The sequence below is a fragment of the Papio anubis genome, chromosome 17 (genome assembly GCF_008728515.1).
Source record: "Papio anubis isolate 15944 chromosome 17, Panubis1.0, whole genome shotgun sequence".
Lineage (NCBI taxonomy): Eukaryota > Metazoa > Chordata > Mammalia > Primates > Cercopithecidae > Papio > Papio anubis.
In genome coordinates, this window is record NC_044992.1 from 28,054,991 (window position 1) to 28,064,546 (window position 9,556).

Below are 9,556 nucleotides of genomic sequence, written 5' to 3' on the forward strand. Positions count from 1 at the left end.
CTGAGCTCTCGCTAGAGCTTTCCCCTTCCAACTCGCTCGAATTGCCCAGACACCCAAGCTGAGTTTCTCTCCCCAACGCGCCAGAAAGTGGGTCTTGGAGACCGGGGCAAAAATTTGGGCCTCGGCTTCTGTTTCGGACCTCCGCTTCTGTTCCCTTGCCAAATGCGGCAGGTGTGCAGATTGGTCCACTCTTGGTTCCTGGCTGGGTTTATGGAGCCTGCGGCCGAGGCAGGCTCCGCGGACCCCGAGCCAGAGTAGGATTTAACGGCGGCCGGTGCGCTGTGTTTGGTCAACCCCGGTAACCGTCACACTGCTCGTGATACGAAAAAAACCAGCCAGCGTTCTGCTTTTCTGCCCTACTGCAGTCTTTAGCACCCGCCCGAGTATTTAGCACCTGTCCGAGTATTTGGATTTTGCAATCCTCCTCTCTTTGGTCAACTCCCCATCCTTGGCCGAGAGCTCGCCCTTGGCCGGGCTCCGTGCTGCCAGCCTTGCGGGACCCTCGCGTATGTCCCGGGCGGCTCTATCTGAGGCCCAGTTCTCGCTGATGCTGAGTAGCCCAAAGGTGCGAGCAGCGGTTAATGCTGGGCTGATTAATACAGGCTCCAGTGGAGGCGAAAGTAAGTAAGTAAAACGAATTGCAGTATATATACACAATGTGTATATGGATACACGTACGTATATATTACACATATGTGTATGTAACGCACGTTTGTTACAATGAGGTCATAATGTTCATGCTGTTTCATAACCCACTTTCTTTCAATGACCACCTTTTCATTTCAGTAAATCTTCGTATTCTCACATTCCAGCTTCTCCATTTTTCTTTAACATGTTGTTTACAGATAGTTTGTGCAAACCTGTACCGAATCCGGAACTATGCATCTACAACATGCTAAAAGATTGTCAACCTAGGATCCTATAACAACCTATAACAACCACAAAAAAAAGAGACCTACCTAAATGGAGGCAAAGTAATGACTTCAGACAAAAAAAAAGGAATTCTGAAAATCTGAGGGAATTTGTCACCAGCCGATCTTTCTTATGAAAAAATATTAAAGGAAGTGTTTTAGGTGGAAGGAAAATGATACCTGAATGAAACTCAGACCTACAAAAAACAGTGAAGAGCCCAGATGATAGTAAATATGTAGATAAATATAAAAAATCCTTTTGCACTTAAAATTATTCTTTTTTCAATACGACAAAATGTATTTTCATCGGATATTAATTATGAACCCATAATGCATGTAAACTAAATACAATACCTCAAATCATTCTGCACAAATTACAGATCACATTTATTTAATAACAAAATGTCTAGTTTAATAAAACGTTTTTAGAAACTCACAATATAATTTTCAAAAACAAAGAATAAAAATATTAAATACATCACTTTATGGCAGAGGACAACATAAATTTATTTCTGCAACACAGCAGGCAAACTGCTGTGTTTGCAGAGTGGAGAAAAAATTTAAAGCAAAAAGTCAGGAAATGGGTGTTCATAAATTTCTGGTTAACTGAGGCTCAATAGTTATTGTAAGAAACAGGAGCCTTTGAACATCAGATTTTGTTTATAAAAATAAAAACTTCCTCAAACGTCAGATTTTTTCACCTCAGCAAATGTTTTTTCCTTTGATAATTCATAATCCTGCTGTTCATTTGTCACTTTTATGAATATCTGGTAACTTCATAAACAACTACCAATGGCACACTTCAAATGCTGATTCTGTTGAATTTTCTTATATATTTTTTTCCCCCAATGAACCTAGGGCCTATGATAGAGAAGATATTGAAACATACTAAGGTACCAATTGGTCTTAGAGAGACTTCACAGCAAGTGTTTAATGAAAGCCGCTACATTTCCAGCTCTAAAAAAGAGCCAGACAGACACAATCCCTGCTTCCAGAGTTCACCATTCAGAATACAGCAGGGCAAGCACTGATTCTGAATCATTATGAGCTTTGATTTCATCTTTCAGGATTTACATAGATACTGATTTCTTCTGGAAGGGCAAATAAAATCTTCCCTTACATCATTCTTTGGATTCTCATAAGGGGTAGTTTGAAGTCTGTATGTTGACAAGGCCAGTAGATACTTAGTTTTCTCTAATTGCCTTCTACTACTTCAGACTATGTCAAGTATTTTGTTTTCCCTTTCAGTTCTCCCTAACCTCTACCTTCTGCAGTTTTGTCTATCCAGTCGGCTTTTCTGTAACACTTTGCTACACCTTTCTGTTCCCCTTCACTGTTTTCCTCTGTTGCTTTCCTCCTTAACAGAAGCCTGGTCATCTGGACTTCCCCATCTTTCCTTTCCTGGCTTTTTATTCACATGGGTGACTAATCTCAGAACTTCCTTAAAAGTTGGATCTTCAGTAAATATAACTCATCAGCACTTTCGATCTGCATTTCCTTGAGCTTTTGTTGTTGCTTTTTTAATCATCAGATCTTCTGTACAATATTATCTTCCTGAATGCTATTTAGAAATATTATCCTCAAAACACCAGTGGTTTCTTAAAGATACTTGTTTTAAAAGTTGTATCAAAAGAGATTGATAAAGGAATCTATAACTCAGCAAAGGATGCTTCTACTTTATTGTGAATTCCCACCATTACAAGTACTGGATTCTGCAAGTCCAACATTAAAACCTGGTATGAGACATCAATTTATACATATAAGAGTTAGATTATAATTTTAATTTTTTTGATGGATATTAAACTGAAATTTATATAATACATGAGGTCTGAATCTTTAAAAAGTAAATTATAAAAATTTAATATAGTTAACTGTTCACTGATATGTCTATTGACTTCATCATAACCTATATATTTAATTAAAAATCAAACTATGAGTGTGCAAATCAGATGCTATCAAGCAAATTGCCATCTAAGATCCGTAATTCTTTTTATATTTTAACTCAGATGAATATATAAGACTCAGAACATTTTAATGTTCCAAATTGTTCTAAAAAATAAAATTATCAGAAGCTTCCAGTTAACACAGTTCCGCTAATTCATTTCCCCACCTCCCCCCCCCCCCCCCCCCTTAAACTACCTGTTTGTGTTGTGAGGTAGCAATCAAAGACTATGATCTTCTGTGAGGGTAGGAGCCTTAATTCTTATGCATTAGCTCTTCATATGAAGAGTATGGACAAAAAAAAAAAAAACCAGATGAGTCACCTTTCATTATTCATTGACTCTTGGTGTTTTCATAGTATGTTAAATGCCTGATTTCCACAAAAATACCAATATTTATTCTGAAAGGCAATCGTAAGTTCCAAATTGTATGTTCCAAGTAGCAGATTTTTTTTTTTTTTTTTTTTTTTTTTTTGAGACAGAGTCTCGCTCTGTCGCCCAGGCTGGAGTGCAGTGGCGCGATCTCGGCTCAATGCAACCTCCGGCCCTCCAGGTTTAAGCAGTTGTCTGCCTCAGCCTCCAGAGTAGCTGGGATTACAGGCGCGTGCCACCATGCCCAGCTAATTTTTTTGTATTTTTAGTAGAGATGGGGTTTTACCATCTTGGCCAGGCTGGTCTTGAACTCCTGACCTCGTGATCCACCCGCCTCGGCCTCCCAAAGTACTGGGATTGCAGGCGTGAGCCACCGCGCCCGGCCCAAGTAGTAGATATTCACAACTTCCAACATGATCTCTAGGAATAATCCGCAGTTCTAAACCCTGTTTTAGAAAAACATTTCCAGCAGTCTGTGCAAGATTTATTCCTATTCTATCATTGGTAATAACTGCACTTGTTGCAGCATGAACTTTAAATTCTTCGGCTGCAAACTTTAAGACTGCTGTGAAAGGTGTACTTTCAGGAACACAGAGTACTTTGTATGGCATCAGACATCAGGTCAGATGTCAGCATGATCTTAAAGGAAACCTTCGACATGGTGCCGGGATGAATCTAGAACACACGCCAACTCTGCGGGGTAGCATTACTTCCTCCACTGTGCTGAAAATTATTCTTAAAATAATTAATTTTTTAAAGGAATAAAGCTATGTATTGTGGTGCTTATAATAGAAATATTTTATTTTAAGAAATAGAGGAAATGGGTGTGTATTGTTGTAAAGCTCTTACGTAGTTCACAAAGTCATATACTATGACTAAACTGTGGTAAGTTGAAGGTGCAAATTGTAAGCCCTAGAGCTACCACTGAAGAAATGGGAACAAAAACATAGATAATAAACCAAAAAAGGACTTTTCCTTATGACTCCTATATTCTTCCTGTTTTTATAAAAATATTATTTGTCCTACCTGTTTTTGCTTTATAAACATGCAATAGACTTTTTCCCCATAAGTTATTGCGGTACAGGTGGTATTTGGTTACATGAGTAAGTTCTTTAGCAGTGATTTGTAAGATTTTGGTGCACATACCATCCAAGCAGTATACACTGCACCGTATTTGTTGTGTTTTAATCCCTTGTCCCCTTCCCATGCTTCCCCCAGAGTCCCCAAAGTCCACCGCATTATTATTATGCCTTTGCTCCTCATAGCTTAGCTTCCACGTATCAGTGAGATTATATGATGTTTGGTTTTCCACTCCTGAGTTACTTCACTTGGAATAAGTCTCCAATATCATCCAGGTCACTGCAAATGCTGTTAATTCATTCCTTTTGTGGCCGTGTAGTATTCCATCATGTGTGTGTATATATATAATATGTGATATATGATATATCTATTCCATCATATATATACATATCACATATATTCCATCATATATACATATCACATATTATATGTGATATATATGAATATTCATATATATGATTATTCCACATATATTATCCACATATATTATTCCACATATATAATTCCACATAATATATATGGAATATATATCATATATCATATATATATCCGTATATATGTGGAATAATCATATATACATATCACATATTATATATATACACACACACGATGGAATACTACTGTTATATGTATATCTATAGATATCACAGTTCCTTTATCCACTCATTGATTGATGGGCATTTGGGTTGGTTTCATGATTTTGCAATTGTGAATTTTGCTGTTATAAACATGCGTGTGCAAGTATCTTTTTCGAATAATTGACTTCTCCTCTGGATAGACACCCAGGAGTGAGACTGCTGGATCCAATGGTAGTTCTACTTTTAGTTCTTTAGGAAATCTCCACACTGTTTTCCATAGTGGCTGTACTAGTTTACATTCCCACCAGCAGTGTAGAAGTGTTTCCTGTTCACCGCATCCACACCAACATCTAAAGAGTTTTTTGACTCTTTTATTATGGCCATTCTTGCAGGAGTAAGGTGGTATTGCACTTTGGTTTTGATTTGCATTTCCCTGATCGTTAGTGATGTTGAGTATTTTTTCATATGTTCATTCACCATTTGTATATCTTTCCTTGAGAATTGTCTATTCATATCCTTAGCCCACTTTCTGATGGAGTTTTTTGTTTTTTGTTTTTTTTTTTTTCTTACTGATTCGTTTGTGTTCATTGTAGACTCCGGATATTAGCCTTTTGTCAGATTTATAGATTTTGAAGATTTTTTCCCGCTCTGTGTGTTGTCTGTTTACTCTGCTGACTGTTCCTTCTGCTGTGCTAAAGCTCTTTAGTTTAATTAGGTCCCAGCTATTTATCTTTGTTTTTATTGCATTTGCTTTTTGAGTTCTTGGTCATGAAATCCTTGGCTAAGCCAGTGTCTGGAAGGGTTGTTCCAATGTTAACTTCTAGAATTTTTATAGTTTCATGTCTTAGATTTAAGTTCTTAATCCATCTTGAGTTGATTTTTGTATAAGGCGAGAGCTGAGGATCCAGTTTCATTCTCCTACATGGGGCTAGCCAATTATCCTAGCACCATTTGTTGAAAAGGGTGTCCTTTCCCCACTTGATGTTTTTGTTGGCTTTGTCAAAGATCAGTTGGCTGTAAGTATTTGGATTTATTTCTGGGTTCTCTATTCTGTTCCATTGGTCTATGTGCCTATTTTTATACTAGTACCATGCTGTTTTGGTGACTATAGCCTTATAGTATAGTTTGAAATCAGGTAGTGTGATGCCTCCAGATTTGTTCTTTTTGTTTAGTCTTACTTTGGCTATGCAGGCTCTTTTTTTGGTTCCATATGAATTTTAGAATTGTTTTGTTCTAATTCCGTGAATAATGATGGTGGTGTTTTGATGGGAATTGCACTGAATTTGTAGATTGCTTTTGTCAATATGGTCATTTTTACAATATTGATTCTACCCATCGATGAGCATGTGATGTGTTTCCATTTGTTTGTGTTGTCTATGATTTCTTTCAGCAGTATTTTATAGTTTTCCTTATGGAAGTCTTTGTACTCCTTGGTTAGGTATATTCATAAGTATTTTGTTTGTTTGTTTATTTATTTATTTATTTATTTATTTATTTATTTATTTATTTTTGCAACTATTGTAAAAGGCGTTGAGTTCTTGATTTGATTCTCTGCTTGGTCGCTGTTGGTATATAGAAGTGCCACTGATTTGTGTACATTAATCTTGTATCCGGAAACTTTGCTGAATTCTCTTATCAGTTCTAGGAGCTTTCTGGAAGAGTCCTTAGGGTTTTCAAAGTAAATTATTATATCATCAGCTGTGACAGTTTGAGTTCCTCTTAACCGATTTGGATGTCCTTTATTTCTTTCTTTTGTCTGATTGCTGTGGCCAGGACTTCCAGTACTATGTTGAAGAGGAGTAGTGAGAGTGGACCTCCTTGTCTTATTCCAGTTCTCAGAGGGAATGCTCTCAACTTTTCCCCATTCAGTATTATGTTGGCTGTGGGTTTGTTATACATGGCTTTTATTACATTAAGGTTCATCCCTTGTATGCCGATTTTGCTGATATTTTTTATTGTAAAATGACACTGGATTGTGTAGAATGCTTTTTCTGCATCTATTGAGATGATCATGTGATTTTTGTTTTTAATTATGTTTATGTGGTGTATCACATTTATTGACCTGCATATGTTAAACCATCCCTGCATCCCTGGTATGAAACCCACTTGATCATGGTGGATTATCTTTTTGATATGTTGTTGGATTTGGTTAGCTAGTATTTTGTTAAGGATTTTAGCATCTATGGTCATTAAGGATACTGGTCTGTAGCTTTCTTTTTTGTTATGTCATTTCCTGGTTTTGGTATTAGGGTGATGCTGGCTTCATAGAATGAATTAGGGAGGGTTCCTTCTTTCTCTATCTTGTGGAATCGTGTCAAAAGGATTAGTACCAATTCTTTTTTGAATGTCTGGTAGAATTCTGCTGTGAATCCATTTGGTCCTGGACTTTTTTATTGTTGGTAATTTGTAAATTACCATTTCAATTTTGCTACTTGTTATTGGTCTGCTCAGGGTATCAAATTCTTCCTGATTTAGGAGACTTGTATTTTTCCAGGAATTTATCCATCTCTTCCAGGTTTTCTAGTTTATGTGTGTAAAGGTGTTCATAGTAAGGGAGGAGACCACCCCTCATATTGTCTTATGCCCAATTTCTGCCTCCAAAGAGAGAAGAAGTCAAAACTAAAAGGCAGAAATGAAATCCACAAGCAGACAGCCCGACGCCACACCCTGGGCCTGGCAGTTAAAGATCGACCCCTGACCTAATCGATTATGTTATCTATAGATTACAGACATTGTATAGAAAAGTAGTATGAAAATCCTGTCCTGTTCTGTTCCATTCTAATTACTGGTGCATGCAGCCCGCAGTCACTTACCCTGTGCTTGCTCAATCAATCACGACCCTCTCACGCAGACTCCCTTAGAGTTGTGAGCCCTTAAAAGAGACAGGAATTGCTCACTCCGGGAGCTCAGTTTTTGGAGACATGAGTCTTGCCGAAGCTCCCAGCTGAATAAAGCCCTACCATCTTTAACTCAGTGTCTGAGGGGTTTTGTCTGCAGCTTGTCCTGATACATTTCTTGGTTCCCTGACCAGGAAGCGAGATGATTAACAGACAGTCAAGGCTGCCCCTTAGGCAGCTTAGGCCTGCCCTGTGGAGCATCACTGCGGGGGACTCCAGCCAGCTTGAGTGACCCAGGTCCAGAGAGCGCTCTGGGATAGGCAATTGCCCTGGTGGAACGCCTCGCCAGAGCAGTGCGTGGCAGGCCCCCATGAAGGATCAACACAGTGGCTGAACACCAGGAAGGAACTGGAACTTGGAGTCCAGACATCTGAAACTTGGTAAGACTTAACCACTCCATTTGAGTGGAAGCGTGACCTGTTCACCCACAGCATTCCTGTACCAGAACTTTAGTTTTTGTTTTTGACTTGACTTGGATTGCTTGATACTTTGGTTTTGATTTTGACTTGGCTTGGATTTTTTTTTTATATATATATATATACTTTAAGTTCTAGGGTACATGTGCACAACGTGCAGGTTTGTTACATATGTATACACGTGGCATGTTGGTGTGCTGCACCCATTAACTCGTCATTTACATTAGGTATGTCTCCTAATGCTATCCCTCCCCTCTTCCCCTACTCCACGACAGGACCCGATGTGTGATATGCTCCTTCCTGTGTCCAAGTGTTCTCACTGTTCAATTCCCACCTATGAGTGAGAACATGTAGTGTTTGGTTTTCTGTTCTTGCGATATTTTGCTGAGAATGATGGTTTCCATCTTCATCCATGTACCTACAAAGGAGGTGAAATCATCCTTTTTTATGGCTGCATAGTATTCCACGTTGTATATGTGCCACATTTTCTTAATCCAATCTATCATTGATGGACATTTGGGTTGGTTTCAAGTCTTTGCTATTGGGAATAGTACCACAATAAACATACATGTGCATGTGTCTTTATAGCAGCATGATTTATAATCCTTTGTGTATATACCCAGTAATGGGATGGCTGGGTCAAATGGTATTTCTAGTTCTAGATCCTCAAGGAATCGCCACACTGTCTTCCACAATGGTCGAACTAGTTTACAGCCCCACCAACAGTGTAAAAGTGTTCCTGTTTCTCCACATCCTCTCCAGCACCTGTTGTTTCCTGACTTTTTAATGATTGCCGTTCTAACTGGCATGAGATGGTATCTCATTGTGGTTTTGATTTGCATTTCTCTGATGACCAGTGATGATGAGCATTTTTTCATGTGTCTGTTGGCTGCATAAATGTTTTCTTTTGAGAAGTGTCTGTTCATATCCTTTGCCCACTTGTTGATGTGGTTCTTTTTTTTTTTTCTTGTAAATTTGTTTGAGTTCTTTGTAGATTCTGGATATTAGCCGTTTGTCAGATGAGTAGATTGCAAAAATTTTCTCCCATTCTGTAGGTTGCCTGTTCACTCTGATGGTAGTTTATTTTGCTGTGCAGAAGCTCTTTAGTTTAACTAGATCCGATTTCTCATTTTTGGCTTTTGTTGCCATTGCTTTTAGTGTTTTAGACATGAAGTCTTTGCCCATGCCTATATCCTGAATGGTATTGCCTAGGTTTTCTTCTAGGATTTCTATGGTTTTAGGTCTAACATTTAAGTCTAATCCATCTTGAATTAATTTTTCTATAAGGTGAAAGGAAGGGATCCAGTTTCAGCTTACTACATAGGGCTAGCCAGTTTTCCAAGCACCACTTATTAAATAGGG